We start from the raw sequence: 25,839 nt of genomic DNA on the forward strand, positions 1-25,839 counted from the left end.
TAACCCTTGTTTTTAATATGTTTTTGTGGTAAAAGTTGTACATATGTAGTGTTAAGAAGTCTTCGCATTTTTTAAACTTTTTTTGCAATATTACCGTAAAATTCTGAAAATGAGCCCCTCCATGTATAAGCCCCTCCGGTAACGCAAAAAACCCTCCGTTAAATCGCCCCTCCAAATATAAGGTCCTTGGGGGCTTGTACTTGAAAAATTGCTGTCAAATACTAAGTGAAACAAAGCAAAGACGGTAAATTTACTTCCAACTATATGGCTAGCCCAATCAAAACGCAAATTTTATAACCAAAAAAATTTTGAAATGCAAATTTCCCTCCATAGATAAGCCCCTCCGAATATAAGCCCCTCAAAAAGGGCCTTTGAAAAATATAAGTCCCGGGGCTTATTTGCGGAATTTTATGGTACATGTATTTCAACTCAGTTGCTTTAAATGTCAGAAAGTAGGTTAAGTTCCCTGAAATTGATTTCTTGGAATCGAACCCATTATAGTTAGAATATATATATGTATATAAAAGAGGTCACCACGATGACGTCACTTTTATGACTCTACAAAACAGTTTTAAGTGTTGGAGCTAAGACCAGGCTTACACTCGTCTTTAAACTGCATGTAAGTTTATTAATTCACAGTACAAAGACACTGTCTTTCAGTAGCATAAAACATTGTACATATCAGCTACATACGTACAGTCGTAGGCAAAAATCTCTGTTTTAAGATGAAACAAGCTTATAGCACAATTCTGCACGTAAAAAGTTGTGATGTAAGCCACAATTCTGAAAGCGTCTTTTGCTATTTTGCAGGTGCAGTAAACAGTAAGTAGAAAACAAAATGTAATAGAAAAGATCTTCATGCTATCTGTAGTTATTGAAGCCTTCAAAAAGTTGGTTAATATGTTCCTCGACTGTACACCTTTTGCAAATTAATTGTTTGGTATACAGCGACTGGGCTTTTGAAGTCACCTTGCATAGCTCATCGGCCAGACTAGATGGGATTTACCCTGTGCAAATTTACCTGATCAGGATTGGGAATTCACCTGATCACTACAGCGTCCGTAATAAAGAGGTTAAGTTTATATGAATTTACTCTCTGGGGCCGAGATTTAGTGTCCGTTGTCCGCATTAGAGAGACTCTGTATTATAGAGGTTCTTTTTTAAAGAAAATACATGAGAATTTTGTCACCGCACATTGGAAACTGTCCATAATAATAGAGGTGTCTGTATTAGAGAAGTGTCCGTACCAAGAGGTTTGACTGTAGTTTAGTAGGAGAAAGAGAAATCCATTTGTGGTGTGTTTACGTCCTCCATAAAATGTCCGCTGACATTTGAAAACTCAGTGAGGCTAATATTATTATTTTCAGCTTGCATCATTATTGTATCTTGAACATATTGCTGAAAATATTTTGTTCTTTTCTTTTTTTGCCATTTAAAGGGATTCAGGAATTTGCATTTAGTAGGGTAAAGCGTACATAATCAATCCATAAAAGTCTATTCTTGTCAATTTATGTGATTTTTCTAGAATGAGATTTTGATAGACCAGTTGAAAATTTATGGTATAAATAATTGTACATGATGTTTCAAAAGCTGAGTAGCAGACACATTTAACATTCAAGTTTCTCTTATATATGTTCTTGAATAATTGTTGTGACTTAACCTTATGGATTAAGTTGGCCAATGGCATATTTTTTTTATTGAATCTACAGATTTCGTAGTTTTTTAAAGTATACAAATTCATCATTTTCATCATAATCTGTCACCATTTTGGCACACCATTGACAGGATGCAGGGCTATATATCTGATAGCCCAGGGCTCAATTGAGGCAACTCATGGGATGTCCAGTGAGTAAGCAGCGTTTGCCAAGATAAAGAGTAATCTGAACTGCTACAGAAAAGGGGACTGGGGTTGGTTGACCAGCATGGATGCTTTACTGTGGCTACTAAACTTCAGCAACAGTTTGCTCAAAGGGCAATGAGTTTTAATTTTCGCCTCACCGTGATTGAGGCAGCTATCAGCTTCTTCTCAGTAGCAAAGGAGCTGTGACATTAAGCAACATTAAGGGCGGATTTAGGGGTGGGCCAAATGGCGCCTTTTTTCCTTGAAATTATTTTGTATTATTTTCATAGAATTCTCATAACAATAAAAGGTTTCTATATAGCTGGCAAGTGGGCAAGTATCCCAGCCACCCTTTTCTATATTTTCTGGATCCACCCCTGGCAGATGCTGGTAAGATGAGTTGACGACAGATTTGTTCATTTTTGATAACTTATTTAGAGACCAAAAACCAATTCCACTGTACAGCAAATAATACAAAATGTACATGTACATGTATGCAGCGTGCAAAGAAAGTAGTGTCAGATAGCCCGGTGCTAGTGGATTTTGCTATCAGGCTAGTCAATTTTGTTTTTAACTAAGTTAAAAACAGAAGAACTGTGAAATCAATTCTGCTAGTCAAAAAGTTTTTGGGGCTATAGTTAAAATGACGTCTGGGCTTGTAAATGCTAGCTTCAGCTTGCCCGAATGGCAAGCTGTAAAAATGATGTTCTTTGCACCCTGTGTATGTATTGCATGCCATTATCAAAATGGAATAAATTATGCACAAAAGATTCCAGTTAAACCCTACTAACCCAGTGTCCCAGAGAAGACAGAAAAAATTAATAACTCGTGATCAGGTTTGTAGAGATGGACCAGATCCAGGAGAGATCTAGGTTGGGAGGTACATGGGAAGGAACTAATAATTTTTGTTGTCAGGGACTTGACTGACAGCCTTCTTTGTGTAATTCCCTGCAGTAATAACAGTTGCTTATGCTTGTCAGTAGATCGATGACAAGTGATGATGGTGTTCCATCCCTTTTTCTAATAGTTCATTGTTTCTTCCTGCTCTTTGTTGAATTACCTTTTCATGCTGTTTTTCCAGATCTAAATCTGTCATTAAGGCTGGTCCACAGGAAGTAAGATTTTTTGATTGTTTTTCTTCCTGTGGCTCTGATGCTGTGTAAGCTTTCCTTGGGTTTCTGAGGTTGAAATTGAAATAGCAGTTACAAAAACAAACTGCATCTATACTGCTAGTTCAAAAGTAGTTCAAGAAACTTCCTCATCTTGGCTTGCCATTATCTGTTTTTAAGCCACTACAGGTATGACTTTATGATTTCTCTTTTTTCAAAATTTGGGTATGATTGTAGGATGTGTATACTGTTTCATTATACAGTACCTGGAGTATGAAAATCAACTCTTTTAGTTATTGGTATCTGAAATATTATTTTTTGAGGTCCCCAAAGTCAGCAGCCTATGTTATTTTTGCTATTTCATTTATGGGTACTTTAATTTTGGTTTTGGTTCATATCATTTTCATAGTTGCCTTGCCCTGTTTGTTCGGTGAAGCTAAGCCCTGTTAGGCGTGGTTAGTACTGGGATAGGGGACACCTTTTGGGATATTGATATACTTTGACTTTAAAAAGAGTTTCATTGTTTAAACATGCCTGTAGAGGTTGCATTTATAAGATTTAGAGTCAGAAGAAATTGCAAAAGACTTTCTTTGATCATATTCGTGTGTTTGTTGCAAGTAGCTAGGGGAAGTGGTGAACTAGAGCTGACATAATAGTCCTGGCCCCGGTTGTTCAAACGTTGGATAGCGCTATCCACCGGATAAATCACTATCCAGCGGATAAGTATTACGGAAATCAATTATGCTATCCGCTGGATAGTGATTTATCCGCTGGATAGCGCTATCCAACGTTTGAACAACCGGGGCCTGCTTTTTATATCATCTGGCTTGTTTATAGCCTGCAGTGCAGTTGGCCAACATATCGTGTATAGTGTAGACATAGTTGGTTTAAAGAAGGTTAAAATTGTCTGCAGTGCTGGCTAGCTTGTTTATAGTACAATATTGTTGTAAAGTGCAATAAAGTAACTCAACCAGAGTGCTGCACCCAATGACAATCAGCCAATCACAAGTCATGTTCACGAGGACAGTTACGGTAGTTGCCTGTCAAAAACAAGATATCTCTTTAAATCTCAAAGTGCTGCCGGCTCAAGTCTGTTCATTGCACTCTGATATTAATTTAACTTAGAAAAATTTAGTAGGTTTAAATAAATTGTATGTTGGACTTAAAAAAAGAATCCAAATTATATTGAGCCAATACCCCATGCAGTATATATTATATGCTAACAACCTCATCCATGGTGGTTTAATTGAGCAAATAGTGTAATTGATCATCCTTTCCTTTGGGACACCTCCATTCAGGGGACAATAAATTTGGTCCCAGAAAATGTGCACATAATCTTTGTATCTATTACCTCTATTGACACTACTAGGAGTATGTATGTGAAACATCATGTGAAAAAACGTGTGAAAATTGTCCAATTTTCACACTCTTTTCACACGTTTTTCACACACTTTTCACATGAATTTTACACACTTATTTCACAGGCATGTGAAATTTTGCATAGTGAAATGTATGTGAAAAGGGTGTGAAACGATGTCAACCCTTTCACACATATTTTCACATACACTTCACATGGGGTTTCACACAGGCTTTCACATGTAAAACCTCACTGAATGGGAAAAGAATTTCACATGCTACTTACATAAGTTCACACATATTTTCACATACACTTCAAATGGGGTTTCACATGGGCTTTCACATGCATTTAATCCTCATTGAATGGCAAAAGATCGAGAATTTCACATGCTACTAATTCACACATATTTTCACATACACTTCACATGGGGTTTCACATGAGCTTTCACATGTAAATCCCCAGTGATCATGAATGGCAATAGAATTCCACATGCTACTTCACACAAATTGCTTGTGTTGTTTCGCACACAACTATTCAGTAAATCAACTAGATCCATTCACAAACAAATTTACACTTGCAACAAAATGTCTGATGTACTGTCAACTGCATGCATATAGTTGTGTGCACATATAGTCACAAGCAACTTCAGGTTGTATTTTCAGAAAAACCTGATTTATATAGAACTGGTAAAAAGTGAAAAGTAAACTGGATAGAATTTTTTGGCAGAGGAAACTGGTTTCATAATATCAACACGGTGTAACTCAGTTCAGCTGACTCACATGTCCCAAAATGAACTTCAATGTAAAAATTTAAGTTACTCACCTAATGATCATGAGTGGAATTTCTTTAATTTGTCATTGCGCGTGTTGCTGATCTCATTAAAAAGGCACATGAAGCTAATCGAAACATCAATGTCTAGTACTGTTCATTTGCCTTTATTGTGTCAATATTTATTGTCTGGAGGATAATAATAAGCAAAACTTTCTACCATGTTCGGTTTTACGCATATAATTTCTACATCAATAATACAACTAATAATATACTAATTTTTTGTTAGAAATATTTCTTATAAATTGTAATGATTATGATATGAAATGACGTAGTGGCCATTTTACAATACCAAGTTACAAAACATAGGCACGTTAAACGTGCATGAGCTATTTTGAATGCTTCAGTGTAACTTTACTGCTCCAGTGTAACCTTACCAAGAGTGATAAATCTACCTTTTTCGTCCTAAATGTAGACTGGGTTTTTGTGCGAAATTGAGTATTGCCGTACATAAACGAAAACGCGAAACGCTCAGCTGCGTCGATCCTCATGCTATATATTCACTTTCCTCTTACATTTGGTGCAAGTTAAACAAATTGCTAAAGTAAAATATATGTCTACTCACCAAACGTTGATTAGAAGGACAACTCTAAGGTTTCCTCGGAGTTTCTTAAGCCAAAATGTGACTCATTGAATTCGAGTAGTTATGAAATACCAGGATTTTTATCATTGTGGTATATGGTTGCATCAACACAATTCACGAGGTTTTCACGTGCGATTCTACCCAGTGAAACAGTGTTTAACTCCGACAACTTATTTCTTCACGTTTTAAAAGCTATTGCATGCTTCTTAAAAGATAAGAGCGTTTTTTAAGGCATTGGCTACAAAACGAAACAGGTCTTCATACGTACGTTCAAGTTACTATTATTATTGTGAAAAGCCAATCTGCATGAGATGTACAGTCACACAACTGGCAGGTGAAAGTGTTGGACTTTGCCCCTTTCGTGGTTCGTACGTGAGGGAATTCGAGTTATCACACAGTAATCGAGTAAACAGAATTATAAAAATAACTCATGCACACAATTTGCACGTGAAGATGTTGGTCTTTGGCCCTTTTACAATTCGTACTTTAAAAAAAACGCAAATTGTTTACTACAAAATTTTCTCAAACGATTTTAAGAAATCACCTCGTCTTCACAACATCTGCAATTAAATTATGCTTCATGTAACGTCAAGATTGATAGCCTAACATTTATTAACTTCCAAGAAAATTATCAGAAATAAATTTCTGCTCATATCATGTTACTCCACTCAATAAAGCAGTATCTAATTATTGTGTCAACTAGCTTCTTCCAATTTTATTCCCTAACGCTACTGTTTCTACTTAAGTTACGCATCTTTACTAAATAAAATAAGTTTCAATAACTATAATGATTAGTATGCCGGAAGGATGTATCATGTTGTTCACTTATTATTCTCTTTTTGTTTGTTTTTTTTGCCGGAACGAAAAAGGTCTGTTGAACTTGAACTTGAACTTCTCTTTCCTTTTTCGTTCTATTTAGTAAAGATGCGTAACTTAAGTAGAAACAGTGGCGTTAGGGAATAAAATTGGAGGAAGCTAGTTGACACAATAATCATGATATAAGTAGAAATATATTTCGGCAGTTTGATAATTTTCTTGGAAGTTAATAAATGTTAGGCTATCAACCTTGACCTTGCATGAAACATAATTTAATTGCAGATGTTGTAGTAAAGCCGAGGTGATTTCTTAAAATCGTTTAAGAAAATTTTGTAACATCTTCACATGCAAATTGTGTGCATGAGTTATTTTTATAATTCTGTTTACTAGATTACTGTGTGATAACTCGAATTCCCTCACGTACGAACGACGAAAGGGGGCAAAGTCCGACACTTTCACGTGCCAGCTGTGTGACTGTACATCACATGCAGATTGGCTTTTTACAATAATAATAGTAACTTGGGCGTATGAAGACCTGTTTCCAATGCCTTAAAAAAAGGCTCTTGTCTTTTAGGAAGCAATAGCTTTTAAAACATGACGAAATAAGTTGTCGGAGTTAAAGACCGTTTCCCAAAATTTTGTTAATAAATGTTAGGTTATCAACCTTGACGTTGCATGAAACATGTAATTGCAGATGTTATAATGAAGCCGAGGTGATTTCTTAAAATCGTTTGAGAAAATTTTGTAGTGAAGAATTAGCCTTTTTTTAACGTACGAATTGTAAAAGGGCCAAAGACCAACACCTTCACGTGCAAATTGTATGCGTGAGTTATTTTTATAACTCTGTTTACTCAGCTAGTTTACTGTGTGATAACTCGAATTCCCTCACGTACGAACGACGAAAGGGGGCAAAGTCCAACGCTTTCACGAGCCAGCTGTGTGACTGTACATCTCATGCAGATTAGCTTTTCACAATGATAAATAGTAACTTGGACGTATGAAGACCTGTTTCGTTTTGTAACCAATGCCTTAAAAAAGGCTCTTGTCTTTTGAGAAGCAATAGCTTTTAAAACATGAAGAAATAAGTTGTCGGAGTTAAAGACTGTTTCACTGAGTAGAATCGCACGTGAAAACCTCGTGAATTATGATGATGCAACCATCTACCACAATGATAAAAATCCTGGTATTTCGTAACTATTCAGTATTCGATGAGTCACATTTTGGCTTAAGAAACTCCGAGGAAACCTTAGAGTTTTCCTTCTAATCAACGTTTGGTGAGTAGAAATTTATTTCACTTTAACGATTTGTTTAACTTGCACCAGATGTAACAGGGAAAGACAGAGGAAAGTGAATATATAGCTTGAGGATCGACTCAGCTCAGCGTTTCGCGTTTTCATTTTGTACCGCAATACGCAATTTCGCACAAAAACCTAATCTACATTTAGGATGAAAGAGGTAGATTGATCACTCTTGGTAAGGTTACACCGAAGCATTAAAGTTACACTGAAGCATTCAAAATAGCTCATGCACGTTTAACGTGCCTATCTTTAAGTAGATGCCAAGATCTCATTGGTTCCTAAGCATCAACTCATAGTACCTTCAACCTTATTGGCTCTTGCAACAAACATCCGAACATACAAAGTTACAAAGATACAAAGCCACAAAGATACATACGCTCACACCACTGACATATGAGCTATTTTTTCAAAATAGCTCAAAAAGCAATCTAGCACTCAAATATGTCAGTGAAAAGACAAAGCAAATAAACATCTTTGAATAATACAAGCATGTATATGAAAAAAAATAATGCTAAATGAGTGCTTCTTTCAAAGTTGCTGGACAGCTTTCTGAACTGAAGGTCCACACATCAGACTAGAATTGCCTTTTAGTTTTGACCTTACTGCAGATGTAAGATTATGTATATTATATGAATCGAAGCTCAAATAAACAAACCTATTCAAATTTTGTAGGTTTAGTTCAACTCTCAAGTCATTATAAATTGACTGGAAACTTAAAATTTGCTTCTAACTTGCCGTACACATTGCATGCATATCGAAAACTTATGCTTTTTCTTCCCCTATTTTATTTAACATTGGTCTTGACAAGTCTGCCTCAGCCTACTAGTACTAGCGCCAGAACATACAATTTTCAGAGTATTCCATTGACGATTTGCAACAAAGAGTACAGTCATTTCTGCAGTAAACAAAAAGGAATCAATCAATGGCATATCTTTGGATGCATCTTAAACTTAAGATATATTTATCTTTGAAGTTTTAAGCTTACACAAAGTTATTAGAAAACCAAAGTAAGGTTATAAACGAAACACGACATCAAGAACACAGAAGAACGTACCTTTCTGCTATAATCCAGCTGAGTTGCTGACTTGGAAACATCCTTTATGTGAAGAATTTCACAATTGATCACTTTCTCTCGAAAATAACATGGTTATTAACGGAAAGACAGTCTTTCCATCATCCGAAAATAACGAAAATACTCTGTTTGCAACGCTGTGTTGATTGTGAAGTCCGCGTGAATTTGAACTATTCAACGGAAGGTCATTTTACACTTTTCTATTGGTTCAAAAGCCGCACGTGACATCGTAAATCAAATCGCGCATGTGCTACAGTCACGGGGAAGTCTGGGAAACAACAAACATGGCGGCCAATCTGCGATGGAGAAAGTGCACCCGTTTGAGTCGAAAAAGCAGTGATTTTCAATGTTGATAAGAATATTCCAACGCATTAGAAGGAAGAGGAAAGCTTAACACTGTTCTTTCAAATTTTTTGAGGATTTAAGAAAATGCTGGACGATATTATGAATCAAAGTTGCGACTAAATACGTGTTGTAGACGTTGTTCCTTTTGCACAAGCTCAGGTACGGAAAGCTGATTGAACCAAAGACACCTTGAACACACCAAGAGCATGCCAGTTGTTTGTCTCAAGGAATCATTCATTAGTTGAACGAAGTGTTTCAAAAGGAAACTCAAAAAGCATGCACAGCAAGGAACTGTCCGCATGTTCAAGTGGACTTTCGACCTTACAACGAGGACATTACAGTAAGAAACAATACATACATACAGTGTAGTTACATATGTCGTAGTATAGAAATCTGGGATCGATAAAGGATTATTAATATTAGATTAATTTGGATAGCAAAGTAAGTTTTCTGATGGAGTAATAAAATTAAGGCCGTTTTGTCCTCAGTGAGGATCTGTTGAAAGAATGGTTTAATTCTCACGATTTAGCCCTCCCCACTTAACAGAAATCTGTTGTAGGTAGACATCTTTCTGGGTGGAAACCAAGTGTTAAGATACATAACCCACATATTTAGATGAGAAAGTTGATTAAATACATAAATTTATATCGAATGTTCAAGCAAACAATGAAGACAATAATGATAATTGTAAAGATGCCCATGAAATTTAATTTTGCAGGTTTCATGGGGTATTCGCTCGAAATTTATGGCATTTTCATAAAACTGTGGTTCATAGTGGTTGCATTTAATAAGCCCTGAAAAAATTTCACCTGCTCACTCTTACATGCCTAAGAGTGTTCACATGCATGTGAAAAATTTCACATACATAGCGTCTATTATGCATGTGAACTTCAAATTTCACATGCATGACACAATTGTTTCACATGTGGGAAAAGATTTCACATGAAATAAAATGCATGGAAAAAAGTTCACACATATGACAAAAATTTTTCACATGTATTACAAAATTTCACATGCATGTCAAAAAGTTCACATGCATCAGAAATGCTGATGTGGTGAACTTGTATTTTTGCCAACATTGATTTCACATGGTTCCTTTTTTTCACACACTTTTCACACCCTTTTCACATGATTTTCACACACATAGCCCTAGTAGTGTGAAGGGACAAGTGACCTCTACTCAGAGGAAAGGGAGTCTTTTTCTGGGTCCAGAAACCTGGGTCTATTTTAACGTCCATTACCGCAGGAGACACCTCAGCACTCAAAAAGTCACTGACCTCAAAGAGGGCTGATATTTGTGCACACTAATAAAAAAATCGAAGCTTTCACAAACTGAACTATCTCACATAAATCAATTAAATGCACTTGAGTGAATTCAACATATAATTATAGCAATAACATCAACAAGTTTATTCAGTATTACTATTTCTGTACAGGTGTTACCGATTAAAAAAAGTAAAATTAAATTATAGAAAAATAGAAAAAAAAAACAAAATAGATAAAACAATAGGGAGTTTAAGATACCACGATGGTGAGGGCCACGAAAACGTCGCTTTAAAAGTGAATTTCCATTCTGGCAGTCTCTATCGCGATTACTCCAACTCATTGTAAGCTAAGTCTTTTTGAGTTTTGGGCCGAATTTCCAAGAATCATATTCAAGTTCAAGAACAGGGGCGTAGCTAGGATTTTTGAAGGGGGTGGGTGACACTGTGTCAAACCCAGACTACTTTCAGTTTGGCATGTCGATATCCAGGCCGTGTTTTACTAAAAGTGACATTTTTTTTTCGCTGAGTAGTGAGCGGTGGGGCGAGGGTCGAGCCTACAAAGTACCTGCATCTATTAGATTAATTAAGTTTGATGTAGCATAAATTGCTCACTTTTAGTTACGAACAAGAACATGGTCCACTGCAGATGTTCGGTCCTGCAAATGGAGTAAGTAACAATCTAGCACTGGGAAAGATTTATTGCAGGTTGATTCTTCAGATTTGCGCGTTTTGGCCACCTGAATTATAGGGACATAAAACAATTATCTCACAAAGGGGGCGTCACAGGCACCCCAGGACCACACCCTAGCCACACCCCTGAGGAAGAGAAAGATAATTTAGCCGACGCTTCTTTACGTCCTCCATAAAACGTAAAATTTGGCATTTTCCTGTCGTAGTCATGCAGTGATGGTAAAAAAAATGTACAAAAAAGCGTGATGCATGTGCAGAGTTGTTGCTTTGCCTATTCATTTCAACCTATTGCCTTTTTGACGTTCTGTTTGTCGCCGCTGTTGTGGCATCTTAAAGTCCCTAATGATGCTTTTTTTATGCTGTCTTTGTTAGTTAATTATTAACAAACCCCAGCCCAACCTCTAATCAGGTGGAACCTCTATTCAAGGGACACTTGCTTTGGTCCCGAAGGTGTCCCCTGAACAGATGTTTCATTGTGTTGGTTTATTTATTGCTTCAAGTTTAATTTTTTTGTTTTCAAAGCTCACTTAATAACTTTTTGTGCTTTGCACCGTGAGCCTGTTGACTTTCTTGATCGGTATTATTATGAATGTCTTTGATAACTAAGACTTTTTAATACTCCATTTCTTGTACACTGAACAGGCTAAGATTTGCACCAAATAGTATTGCATGAAACCCGAAATGATGCGACAATGGCCGCTATTGTAAAGTGAAATTTGTCCTACGTTATAAATTATTCTTCAGGTATTATTTTAATGTTTTAAAAGTCAGTCCGATAACGATTTTTTTGTGTGTCTTGCATGAAAATATTTATCATCTTAATTTAGTTTTTTACTACTTATTATCCCCCTTTGTTCAAATTGTAATCTTTCTTTCATCTACTGTGGGGGAGAGAAGATGTTGCCCGGCTTGCTCGAAAATGGTAGGGGATTAAAGGAATGTGGTGGTGCCCTCTACCTAAAGGTCTGGGGACGAGCCAGGGACCACATGGTCTAGTGTATACTGGGCAACCTCATAGGGATTGGCTGGGAAAACAATGAACAAACAAAGTAACCATGGAACCCTAGCGCGAAACAAAAGAGCTGCGACATATAGGAATCCAAATAAATCAGAGGTTCTGAAGAGAGGCAAGGCTCACTGTTATGACAAATGATTTTGAGCTGAACATACTTGTTAATAATGGTACTAGTGAGGTCTCGGTTAAATGGGGTGTGAATATAGTTGTATTCAGTTGTATTTAAGTAACACACGCTAATAAGAATTTAGTTTTTTAAGTCTGTCAAAATATAGGTTCTAATGTATCTTGGGGTACTTGTTGGCAATTTAGGCTAGGTAGGTTCTTAATACGTACATACATACATATACTTTATTTATGCTCGAAATTTACAGAGTAGCTGTAGAGCTATTATATTCGAGAAAATAAGTTAAAATAAAATAAAATATGCTATTTTACAATTCCAATATTATTTATAAACTATATACAACATTATGCATGCAGAGGGAAATATAACTTGTAAATCTACTGTGGAAAAGCTTCATATCTGAGGATCTCCTGCTTGAATTCTAGAAAATTTAATGTTTTGTAAGTGTCTGGGAGAGAGTTCCATACTTTGCTAGCTAAGTATGAAAAAGAGTGCAGACCGTAAGCCGTTGTTTTTGGTTTGGGAAGGGCCAGGATATGATTTCCGCGCAAATTGTAGGATGAAGACCGTACAGTGAACATTTCTTTTAAATATTCTGGATAATTCGTAAAGAACAGACTCTTTTATAATGTGATATAATGTAATGTGATCATGAAGTTCTGAATAGAGATTAGGTTCTTAATTTTTATGAAGGAGATAATAGATTGTTGATTAGGAGAAAAATAAATAGATTTTTTATTTATTCACAATTGTGTTATTATAACCCTAACAAAACTGATTACCGAATTTATATCCATAGATCTATATAGTTTAGTACAGTGTGTTTTTCTTGTACTAAAATTTACAACTCAAAGGTACACTCCTTTGTTAAATTGTTATCATAGTTTAACTGTAACCCACATATAAGGACCTGCTTGATTTTGCTTGGCTAATCAGGTTCTTGTATTTTTGAGTATTAAAGTGCAAATTTCGACCAGGAGGTTCTTAATCCACAGGTTCTTATTAGAGGGTGTTTATTGTAACTGCCTTTATAGTCAAACAAGTCAAACCTGTATTAAGGGCACCTCTATAAGCGGTCACCAAAGTTCTGCAAATAGCTTCCCCTAATTATTGTAAAAACTGATCGCTATTTAGCAGTTACTTCTATTGAGTAGCCGTGGTCACCTGTTTCGAGGACCTAATGAGAAATTGGTATTGTCTTTTATTACCTCTATTAAACTGTCCCTTTGACAAGATGTGCCATACTAGTGCAAAAGGATAGACTGTGTAGGGCGTTTAGTGGTCTTTTACAGACACAACAACCCCCAAAAGGCAAAAAAAAATGTGAGATTCTGGACCTAGAGCTGGGAAAAATAGCGAGAAATGTGTAAAAAGTCGTGAGATGTACACGGCGGGTCATAAATTAAGGAGCAAAACAAGGATCGTGGGTAATTTTAATACTGAAAGATTACAACTAAACCACATTTTGGTACCGTATGGGTCAAAAGCGATGCACTTGAAACGACAAAGTTAAAGGGAAAGGAAAGATCTTTTATTATTATTATTATTTTGGTCCGTACATTAAGTAATTGAGGACCGAAAATTTACCAATCGTAGAACAAGAAATATAAGTTATGGTGAAAAAAATAATAATAACGAAAAGAGCGGTCTTGACAAATGATTTTGAGCAGAAGATATTGAACTCATTTTGCGGTAACTGTTTATCCTGTGGCAAATGAGATCCCAGTGAAATGGGGTGTGAATGGTTGTGTTATGTTGTTATTTTACAGAAACTGCCGCTATAGTCAGTACAACTTAAATTGTATCATTGTATTTGCTTACCGTTTCAGTTTAACGTAAATCCTGAAACTACAATGAGGGTCACCAACGATACACTTACAATTAGTGGGCTGGGTTTAAGAGGAGACACTACTGTTCAAGTAAAAGATGCTGATCCAAATGAGCTTCAGCTTTTTATTGAAAAGATGCCCGCCACTGTCAAAGGTAAGAGTGTGAAATATAATTTTTCAAAACTTTTTTTGGTTTTGGAATAAAAAGGTACATGGTAAAACCTCTGTGCAAATGTATGGAAACAGGGAGATCAAGGTTAGTAATTATGGTGAGAGTACCTATAGTTATTTTGGTTTTGGTTTTTAAATAAAAAGAGGAATAAGGTTAAACTTACTTTATGTACGTAGGTTTAGAAAAAGGTAGCTCAAGCTTATGGCTAGAGTAGTTAGTTAGTTTTTTTTTTAATTGAGAAGTATATGGTTAAACTTGAACATTTGTATGTTTAGCTGGGCTTAAATATTTAAAATTGTTGAGTGAAATATCCAGACTTAATTTTATAAACATTAACGCTTATAAATTTGGTCAACCGGCAATCCTCGCGTCAAAACAGTGTTCGCTGTTAACAGCTTCAAGAGGGGTGTCTGTAAAACGCGGATCGGATGCCTGCGGATGGCGGATGCTGATGGGAAAACGCGGATGCCAAAAATAAAGAAATAAATAAACAGACAAACAAAGAAGGGAAAGAAATCTTTCTTTCAAGTCTCTGTCGTGTGGTTGGGCCCTTCATGTAAAGTGCGCGTTGTCAATAGTCGGCACAGGTTACTCAGGGTTTTTCCTCAATTCTTTGAACCCTGTAATTTCTTTCATTAATGTCACAGAAACAAGGACGCTCCGTTCCTCCTCTTTAAAACCACGCATGCTACGGCGCACTTCTCCTTTGAGTACATAGCCTGGATATAGTGTACCCTACTTACAGAAGAGAAAATATTCTCAGGGCAATTAAATCGGGAATTATTTGTTTGAGCGCCTTGAGACAGAAAATTGCAGCATCGAAAAAAAAAAACGGTGGAACGTAAGTACGTAAGTTTCCGATTAATTGGCAGATGCCAATCAACTCCGCCTATCGTGTGAATTTATTTTTTACAAGTTCCACCTTTTGGGAATTTGCAAGTGGACGAATTATGAACTCGAATTTTAAAACTGTAAAATATACTGCCGATAGAAAAGAAAAAACAGACTTGATGAAACCTGATTAATCGCAAAAGTTTATCCCGAAAAGGTGCAAAAAAAAATCTCCTAATCTTAAGGTGACTCGACCCAGTTTTTTTGGGGGGGTACCATCCTACTTTGAAGCTCTCTGGTAACCCCACCTTTACGTTTATCGTAAGTCTAACACATAGAATGGGTAACATATAGATCAATCTACAATATAACATAAAATTTTTGGCGATCAGAGTAAATGTCACGTGGTTATAATGCCACGCCCCTTTGAGGTCTGAGTCGAAAATCTGCTGTTGCCGGCATTTTTTCGTGAAAATCTCTCGGCTACATATAGTGCGCATTAGTGCCTTGCGCTGAACAGAGTTTCACCAAAATCGCAAAGACCCAATTCGAGAAATTCAGCGGTTTCCAAATTTAGGTCATAATTTATGCGAAAATGATAAGCAAACTTTACACGGATTATATCTAATAAACTATGAGATTCATGTCTTTATTTTGAGAATCCTTATAACAGATGGGTCCTTGCAAGTCAGCAAAACGCTATAGGGCCTTGTAAATGCGCGCGATTTCGAGCAAAGCAAACACATAGAAATTATAGTTTTCGCTATTTGTTGACGTTTGTCAGCGTTTAAGAGTCTTTCTCACGAAAAAAACATTTTCTTAAAAATTCGTAGTTTTTTTTCCTTCAAATTTTTTCAGGGCCACAATTGATTAACTAACTACCCGGACTCTGAATTTCATTGTCAATGAAAAACTTTGACATTATCTTCTATAAGTCCAAACTTGAGTAAACATTGAAGATTTTTAGCGTTTTGGCTGAGTTTGTGCTTTGGGAGTTGTCTATTGTTTCTAGTCTGTCATTATACAGCATTCTTGTTCAGCACGCGTGCAATGACCGCGCTTGGCTGACTTCCGAATGCTCACGGAGATATAATAATTTTGGTACAGTGAGACAGGTTATCGCGTGATACATACAGGTTTAACTCACAATTTTTAATCAATTCTCGTGCTTCTTGTGCCTTTGCAAAAAAATCAAGAAGTGCTACACACTAAATCTACTTACAATAAAAAAATATCATTTTTCATAGGTTTAATGCAAGCCAATAATTAAACCAACTCGTGACGGGAATATCTCGGTGAGCATTCGGAAGTCAGCCAAGCGTGGTCATTGCACGCGTGCTGAACAAGAATGCTGTGTAATGACAGACTAGAAACAATAGACAACTCCCAAAGCACAAACTCAGCCAAAACGCTAAAAATCTTCAATGTTTACTCAAGTTTGGGCTTATTGAAGATAAAGTCACAGTTTTTCAATGACCATGAAATTCAGAGTCCGGGTAGTTAGTTAATCAATTGTGGCCCTGAAAAAATTTGAAGGAAAAAAAACTACGAATTTTTAAGAAAATGCTTTTTTCGTGAGAAAGACTCTTAAACGCTGACAAACGTCAACAAATAGCGAAAACTATAATTTCTATGTGTTTGCTTTGCTCGAAATCGCGCGCATTTACAAGGCCCTAAAGCGTTTTGCTGACTTGCAAGGACCCATCTGTTATAACGATGCCCAAAATAAAGGGATAATTCTCATAGTTTTTTAGATATAATCCGTGTAAAGTTTGCTTATCATTTTCGCATAAATTATGACCTAAATTTGGAAACCGCTGAATTTCTCGAATTGGGTCTTTGCGATTTTGGTGAAACTCTGTTCAGCGCAAGGCACTAATGCGCGCTATGTGCAGCCGAGAGATTTTCAGGAAAAAATGCCTGCAACAGCAGATTTTCGACTCAGACCTCAAAGGGGCGTGGCATTATAACCACGTGACATTTACTCCGATCGCCAAAAATTTTATGTTATATTGTAGATTGATCTATATGTTATCCATTCTATGTGTTAGACTTACGATAAAAGTAAAGGTGGAGATACCAGAGAGCTTCAAAGTAGGATGGTACCCCCCCCAAAAAAACTGGGTCGAGTCACCTTAAAGCATCCTAAAAATCAAAATCCCGCAGGAAAAGTGTCCTAGTGAAACGCATTAATGAAGGCTACTTTCTGTCTCATTTGTTTTTGTTTTAAATTTTTCTCCAACCAAGATAGTTTCCGAAACATATCCTTAACGAAATTTTTGAACGTCCGTATCGAGCAACCGAAAACTCGTCATTAAAAACGAGACAGACAGAATTCGGAATCGAAAATATATGATATTCGGTTTATTTGGACCGCTCTCGTCTATCTGGGACGCAGCAGCCAAACATAAAACTGCTTCTTAACAAGCCTTTATAAAGATTTTAAGTCTACACCAGAACATCCCTTTTCATTCATTACATACATTCATACACTGTTTACAGGTAGCCATTACGACACCTGAAGGAGGATCATGAGGTTATCGCTATATTAAGATCCTTCCCTACAGATAACCCACCCATCCCAGGAAAGGTTAGCCACACCACTAGGGTCTATAACGTCCCTTACTCTTTTCGAACAGTGGTGTGGGTTCTTTTACGTCCTACAAGAACCAGATAAGTGACAGTACTGTGAGAGGGACCCACGGTTTTTTGTCCTTATCCGAGAAGACTAGAAAGTGTAACCGTTTGCAGATGTCGTTACGAACGCAGCACTTTCTTCTCAGTTATTTAAAGACCCTGAGTGTTGGTCCGGCCGAAGTTTGAAGCCGCGACCTCCGGCCCAGCAGACCGGCGCTCTGCATACTGAGCTAACCAGGCGGCGGTTTCGTTGAAAGAACCTTTGCGTAAAATTGTAAAAATGGAACGAAGGCCAGACAAATGCTTCTGTTGAGGGTGCGGCATATTGCTTGAAAAAGAAGCTCTGTGGAAAAACCCTCATTAAACAAAACCGATTCACACAAAACCAGAAGAAAAATACTGAGGATTTGTGATATCAAGTCAAGAAGCATATCTTTTACGTCCCATCTCTCTCTTGCGTTGAGCATGTGATAGCCTCTCTCCTTTGAAGTCGTCAAAAACAAATCGCAGATTTCAAAGGACCCAGTTTGCTCAGGAAATTAGAAAAGACCCGAAAATGAAAAAGAAAACAATTAGTGTAACAGTAACCTACCTTTTGATCTCAAAAACGGGCAGTTCAGAGTCACGCTCTGAACTGTCTTCCATGGCAGAGTTGACCAGAGTCCGGGCGGAGTGTCAGCGTTACATGAAGAGCCTTTTCAATACCAGGCTCCTTTGTGGGGAATCAGGGCGATTTACGAGGCGAGTGCGAAATAAGCGAAGCAACGCACGCCGATTTTTTTCGCGCAGTTCACCCTTTTTTTGGTTTATTTTGTCTTGTTTTCTCCAGTTTCTTACTTTGTTTTTTTTTTCCAAGAATAAAAAGTTGCCCCAAGAACTTTATATACGTGTTTTCTCTCCGATGATGGATATCAAACTATTATTTATAATCGGGATTTAAATACAACACTACCGTAAACGAAAAAAGACATGCTTTAGTAAAATTGATTTATCCAAAATATTATTATTATACTATTGTCTGCAATTTTTTCTTTCTGCATTTTCGCATCCGCATCCGCATCCGTCATCCACAGGTATCCGGTCCTCGTTTTACAGACACCCGTGTCAAGAGGGGTAGACTACAATAACAACATTTATCTACTTAAAAACAAAAACGCCCGTAGAACATGATATCGGGCTGGCCCCAATTCTAGTGATTTGGAGTCAACAAATCAGATCATTCTTAATACTATGAAAGCTTAGAGACAGACATTAGTCTCTAATCCAGAAATCGATTGATGCGAATTTTCATTCGCATCAATCGATTTGGCGGAAAATTCCCCGCCAAAATTTCCCTTGAGACCCTGACTCGTCCTCAGTCTTCTCTTATCATCTATAAGCGGTCACGAGAGAATAGAAACCTTTAGCATCAGGTTTTTCTTGGCAAACCGCAAACCTGAGAATGTCATGTGACCACGGTCTTGCTGTCGCGTTTGCCGTTTCAGTTGGAGCTCACGTTTGAACGGCAAGGGTTTTTTTTGTCTCTAAAAATTGTACAGCCTCACGTTTAAAGGCACGAATCAGCTTTCTATATCCACCTGTGATGTGCTACTTAGATTTTGATCTCGAAGCAATGAATTATTTAGGTTTTTGGGCGAAAAAAGCAAAGAACTTCGAATTTACGAAAAACAACATGGCGGCAATCAACAATGAACGCCTTGCTTAAATTTGAAATCCCGCCAACGTGAAACTGTAAACTTGTGACTGCAAACTGAAAAACCTAATGCTAAAGGTCTCTAATATTACGGCATCTCCCCAAAGCAAAGTCATATGATGGCAAGAAATACAGTGAAACCTCTATTAAGCGGACACCCTCTAAGCCGAGTCCCGAAATTAACTTATATTGCCCTTTATAACGAGCCCCTATTCAGTGGACAACTCTATTAAGCGGACGCGGTCACTAAAATAAGTTTGATTTGGTTAATTTCTATTGTTAAAGACCTCTATGAAGCGGACACCAGACTAAATTGACAGTAGCAGTATTGGGTTACGTCCTTGAAATACGTACTGAAGTCAGTTAGTGTTTTTGCATGTACAAACAAATTAAGGTTGGTAATGAAAGGTAATGAACTTGAACTCTGGATAGCTTCTTTAACAACATGCAACTTTATCACAGTACAGATTAACCGTTGAATGTTGATCTTTCACAAACATTGTGCAACTTTTACAACCTCTATTAAGCGGATACTTGGGAAGGTCCCGAAGGTGTCCGCTTAATAGAGGTTTCAATGTATTAAATTAGAAAATATTTGGTTATTTCTCTCTACACTTTCGTTGGGTAATTCATCGACCAGTAAAAATAGCCTTAGGAAATGGATCCGAGAAGAGCTACATGTATTTTTTACCCCTTCATCCTGTTCTTTCAAAAGTCGTATCTCACGCTCGCCTCCCATCAACGGGGCCCGGGTTCGAATTCTAGCGTCGACGCCATATGAGGGTTGAGTTTGTTGTTGGTTTTCTCCCTTGCACCAAGAGGTTTTTCTCTGGGTACTTCGGTTCTCCCCTCTCCTTTAAAACCAACACTTTCAAATTCCAAGTCGATCTGGAACGCAAGGACATGTCTCATCTCGTTGGTAAACAAATTACACCGAAAAAAATGGCCCCAGTTGTTGAAACGTTAGATAGAGCTATCCACCGGATAAATCCCTATCCAAGGGAAAAGTATAGTTTGAAAGCAGGAGATTTCTACCGCTGACCAGAACAATCAGCCCATTTGCGTTATACACTGGATAGAGATTTATCCAGTAGATAACGCTATCCAACGATTGAACAACCGCTGCTTGGTTCTTATATGCTTGTGCTCATATTATCGTTACACTGTATTGCCCCACATTTTTTCGAAGAAACCACGGCCCGGAGTCGACGGTAGGTTGATTATAGCCCGCAGGCGTCACCAACGCGGGTATAATAGTCCCGATTTATATCTAAGTTTTATCTAGGTTTTGAGTTCTGCATCGCAGGATATAGATTTACGATTCATTTTCTTAAGTCTGCGTAAAAAGGACATAATCTTCTGTTTTTAGACACCCCTTAGCTTATGTGCCTTATAGCTTGTGATAAAGAATGCAACAGAATACCGCCAGTGTATAGTCCCAGCCGGACTATAAGTTTTTTATAGGGTTTGAGACTGCGAAACGTTCTTCTTCACCGCAGGATAGGATATAGATTTGCAACTCGTTTTTTTCGATCAGTGTTTAATAAAAGGACGCCCCTTATGTGTCTTGTAATAAAGAATGCAACACGTTTTTCTTGGATACTTTTCAGTGGTGATTCTTATTAGACAATGAAGTATATAAATGAATTGATAGGAAATCGCAATTGACAACTTGACTTGTGAGAAAGCTTATATGTTTTACTAAACTTCTGTTTATAGTTATAGAATTTAGTTACAGTTTACATTGTCACATATTCCTTTAGTATAAAGTTTTTACAATTTGAGTTACATTTCGCGATAGAAAGTTTTTGCATTTTATGTTATAGTTGTTACATTACGATTTAATGTTTCATTTTGCTTCACAGTTGTTACATTTCTCGTTAAGGTTACATTTTGCGCCATAAAATTCGTCTCTTCCCACCCCCCCTCCCCTCCCCCTCACCGACTATAACGACCAGTCCAACATCGTTTTTTGTGTTTTCTTTAGGCCAAGGTTAAACGTCGAACTTATCACGAGACGAACCAAACTTAGTTAAGTTCGTTTGAATGAGTTTGGATCGTCCAAAACGTTCTGTCCGTCTGCTTTCAATTTGTATTTCCGTAAATATCTTTAAATTTTCCGCGTAATTTTAATTTCGGAGTGGATCGTGTCGAAACGTATTTATATGAAATCGCCTGATGTATCTATATGCCCAGTAACCTTTATTAAGATACATTTGAATGTGCGAAAAAATGAGAACTCGTTCAAAGAAGGGACTATGTTCTTGGACACACAATCCAATATTTTGTGTGAGTAACTTTACAAACAATCAATATTAAGTGACAATTGGGGCGAAACGGAATTCTGATTTTCATCTTCTTTATCAGTATCTGGTTTATGCTCATGTGTCGCTCAGTTTCAAGAGACAAATGCAGTGCACATAAAATTTTCTATTAAGTCAAAATTTTTAATTTTTCTTTTTTAGTTGACACTTAATCAGTTCGCCCATGTTACTTGGGTGATTTTGATTGCCTTGTTTTGTTTTTTTATTATAAATTATCTTTTCAGAAAAAATACAAGATTTACGCGAAGCAAACTCGCCAAGCCGAACCTCAGAATTAGAAAGACAGTTGAGGGATTTTCAGCAACGTGGAGAAAACTTCCAGAGACAGTTACGGGAGATGCAGGAACGTGAACAGAATTTACAAAGGCAGCTCAGAGTGGTTCAAGAACGGGATCAATACTCTCAAAGCCAGCTAACGCAGTTTCGTGAACGTGAACAAAATATGCAGCGACTGTTGAGAGAGCTTCAGGAACGAGAACAAAATTCTCAAAGCCAGCTAATGGAGTTTCGTGAACGTGAACAAAATATGCAGCGACTGTTGAGAGAGCTTCAGGAACGAGAACAAAATTCTCAAAGGCAGCTGACGGAGTTTCAACAACGTGAAGTAAATTCTCAGAGGCAGCTGACGGAGTTTCAACAACGTGAAGAAAATTCTCAGAGGCAACTGAGGGAGATAGGACAACAGTTGACGAATTGCCGAGGACAAGTTTCTGAACTACAGTTAAGTCTTTCAACAGCTCAGCAAACAATAAATCAATTGCGTAACCAGGGAACACGTGACTGGGTTCTTCCCGCGACGAAATTCAAATCACAGAAAAATGCCTTGGGAGGGGAGGATGGGGAAGTGTCAATGAGGGAACGTATTGTGGCTGTACTGTAGCAGTGAAAAAAATCCACGAGTTGATTCTCTCCCCTCATAACATACGTCTTTTTGAGAGAGAAATGAATATTGCATCCAAGTGTCGCCATCCTCACTTACTACAGTTTATCGGCGCCACAGTTGACGAGGGAAGTCCTCTGTTTGTCACCGAGTTGATGGAGAAAAGTTTGCGGACTCTGTTAGAACAGCAGCAACTGTCCGAAGTAGAAATACGCACTATTTCTTTGGATGTAGCCCGCGCACTGAACTATCTTCACCAGAAGAAACCAGAACCCATCATTCATCGGGATGTCAGTAGTGCCAATGTGTTGCTATGGCGACAGGGTGACCAATGGAGGGCCAAAGTGTCAGATTATGGCACTGCTAATTTCATGCAGCAGACCATAGCAGTGGCTCCTGGAGCTATGATTTACAGCGCACCTGAAGCACTTACACCAAACCAAACTGTCAAGGTAAGTTTAAGTGAACATTCAAGACTTTTTACTTACTAAAACTGTACAGCAATGCTAACAGTGGTAGAAGTAAAAGTGACCCTTGTCCTTTCGCCCAAACTCGCTTTCTTGTCGGGACTTCTCGAACAATACAGTATTCTTGTTCTGAAATGACCATATCTTTGTCAGAAGTCTTTGCACCTTGTTAGTCTGCACTTTTTTCACTCTTTTATATTCTTCTTCATGCATTTGGTCGACGTAATTGGATTCGTTAATTTTTCCCTTCTCTTCTCTAAAGACAACAGTTACAGGATGTCAAAAGTTAGTATTTTTACAAACAAAACATTTAAGCCAAGAACTTACCATGATGCCTTTTAAGGATTGTCTGTTTTCTAGGCTTTTCTTATCCATTTATCGATAATCATCTATTTCGTCTGAATTTGAGATTCTCCCTCTGGTGTTAGTTGAACTCTTTTTGTAATCAGTATACCACTAATAAGTAATGTAAACAAAGAATATTCTGGCATTAAGTCATGTATTATGATTGTTTTTCTTAGGTTGATGTCTACAGCTTTGGTGCTCTTCTCTGTGAAATGTGCATCCGGGAACTACCAGATCCTACAAGGCGAGAAGAACAAGTCGTGCTTGTAACGAACGCTGTGTTTCGCGGCCTGGTACGGCGATGCCTGCAGAGAGAGCCTGGGACGAGACCAACCATGCAGGGAATAACAGATGAACTGAAAGATGTCAATGTATCATCTTAATGGTAGAACCAACGCCACACCATATCATTGATAATTCCTGGCAATGTGTACCCTTAGCCTGTTCCGGTCGTTCAGATCGTGTAGAGTGGCGCGCGCTTTTCTTTGCGTCTTCCGGGCACTAGCGGAGAAAGCCCTGACTGGACTTTTACTGGTAAAAATAGCACCAGTTTCTGCTTGAAGATTTAGTAAAGCCGGATTTTCTGATATGAATAAGTGTCTGTATGGTCGTTAGAGTAACAAAAATGAAAAACAGCTTTATTTTTACATATGCAATACATTACTTACAAAATAAATTTTTACATTTATTCCGATTTTACTTTCTTATGAAGGTCATACAGCCTAAGTAGACCGCGACATAAATTGAAGATAGGAGTAGATAATGTAGCCTACGTCGCAGATGTAATCTTAATACGGTTTATAATTTAATAGTAACGTTCTTGTTCTGGGCCCTCAACGGACTGAAAGAATTACCGGAAATGCGTTTCGATTTTCTCTTCCATCTGATTTACAAATTAACAATGGCTTTTTTCACTGAGTAACTGGCCAATCATAGCGCGTCCTCAAATCATGGTACACAGCTGGGGGCCCTGAACAATGATTTCAGAGCTGTTTTGCAGACGAACTTAACCAGAGGATTTAGTTCCGCCGTCTGTGGCGCAGGCTATAGATATGGCGCTTATTACAAGTTGTAGAATGTACAGTTAAATACGCGTAGTAGTTAGCAATTATGACATTTCTAATTGGGTTTCCTACGCCAGCATTAGCTAACTTGCTCATAAAGCAGGTTTTACTTCAATTCCAAATGTACTCAGTATGAAGTAGGTTGTAGACGTGAAATCGACTAAATTGACTGAAGATGCCAGTAAATATGTTCGCTTATGACAAGTTTTAGGACATGAGATTAAATACGTCTCATAGTAATTAGCAATATTAAACGGCTGGCATTTGTATGTAGAGTTTCCTATTCTGGCAATACTGAGGTAACTTACTCATAAAGGGGAATTCGTTCCCTGATTCCTTTGTTGCATATTTTATGAAGTAGGTTATAGATCAATGTAAAAAAATTAAATAGCCGCGACTAAGTTGACTGAAGATGCTAGTGAAAATATATCATTGAATATGCGTAGTAGCTAAGTACGTCCATTAAGCTTTTTCAATTAAAGTTTTCTATCCAATAGGTAACTTGCTGTAGAAAATATTACAGTGTATGCCTTAAATCATATATTACCTGTTTATGAGTAGGTCATAGAAATGAAATGGAATTTGTATGTAGAGTTTCCTATACTGACAATTATAAACTTACTCATAAAGTGGGGAGGGGGGAGGGGGAGAGGGCGGAGGGGATTTAATTCTTTAATTCCTATGTTGCATATTTATGAATCGATGTAGGTTATAGATCAATACAGACGTGAAATAGCCGACTAAATTGACTCGAAGGTACCAGTAGATATGTCGCTTATGAAAGGTCAATTATTTAGGATATACCATTGAATTAGTAGTTCCATTAGACTTTTTTTAATTAAAACCGAACATTATGGCGCGACATAATGTAATTTATATCGAGGCGTGAGGTGGGGTGTCAGCCTGGGGTCCCCCACCTCCATGTAGACAGGCCCTAAAAGTGTCGACTGTACATGTTGACTTAGGAGAGAACCTTGCAGGAAATTGGTAACGATGAAAACCTCGCTATTCCTTATTGGGAAAAAAAAAACACAATGTTAGCCAGCTATTTGTTCTGAAGAGCTTCTTAGTGTAACAAACCAAGCTGATGGAACTAGAAGGGCAAATACTTTGACAACTGGTACGTCATTGCAGCAGTGAAGAAACCAATTCCCGGACAAAGGTGTACTTTGAGAAAACCAACAGGAAATCTGGTTTGGAACGGATCACTGAGAAAGAAATGGAAGAAAAAGTGAGAAAACAGGGATATACA

At 37.5% G+C, this 25,839-nt stretch overlaps 1 pseudogene; it reads left to right on the forward strand.

Annotated features, from left to right (window-relative positions):
- The window catches only part of LOC140925892 (uncharacterized), a 31,355-nt pseudogene extending 7,449 nt beyond the window's left edge, over positions 1-23,906 (forward strand).
- The last annotated feature ends 1,933 nt before the right edge of the window (positions 23,907-25,839 follow it).

This window comes from Porites lutea, chromosome 2 (assembly GCF_958299795.1).
Source record: "Porites lutea chromosome 2, jaPorLute2.1, whole genome shotgun sequence".
Lineage (NCBI taxonomy): Eukaryota > Metazoa > Cnidaria > Anthozoa > Scleractinia > Poritidae > Porites > Porites lutea.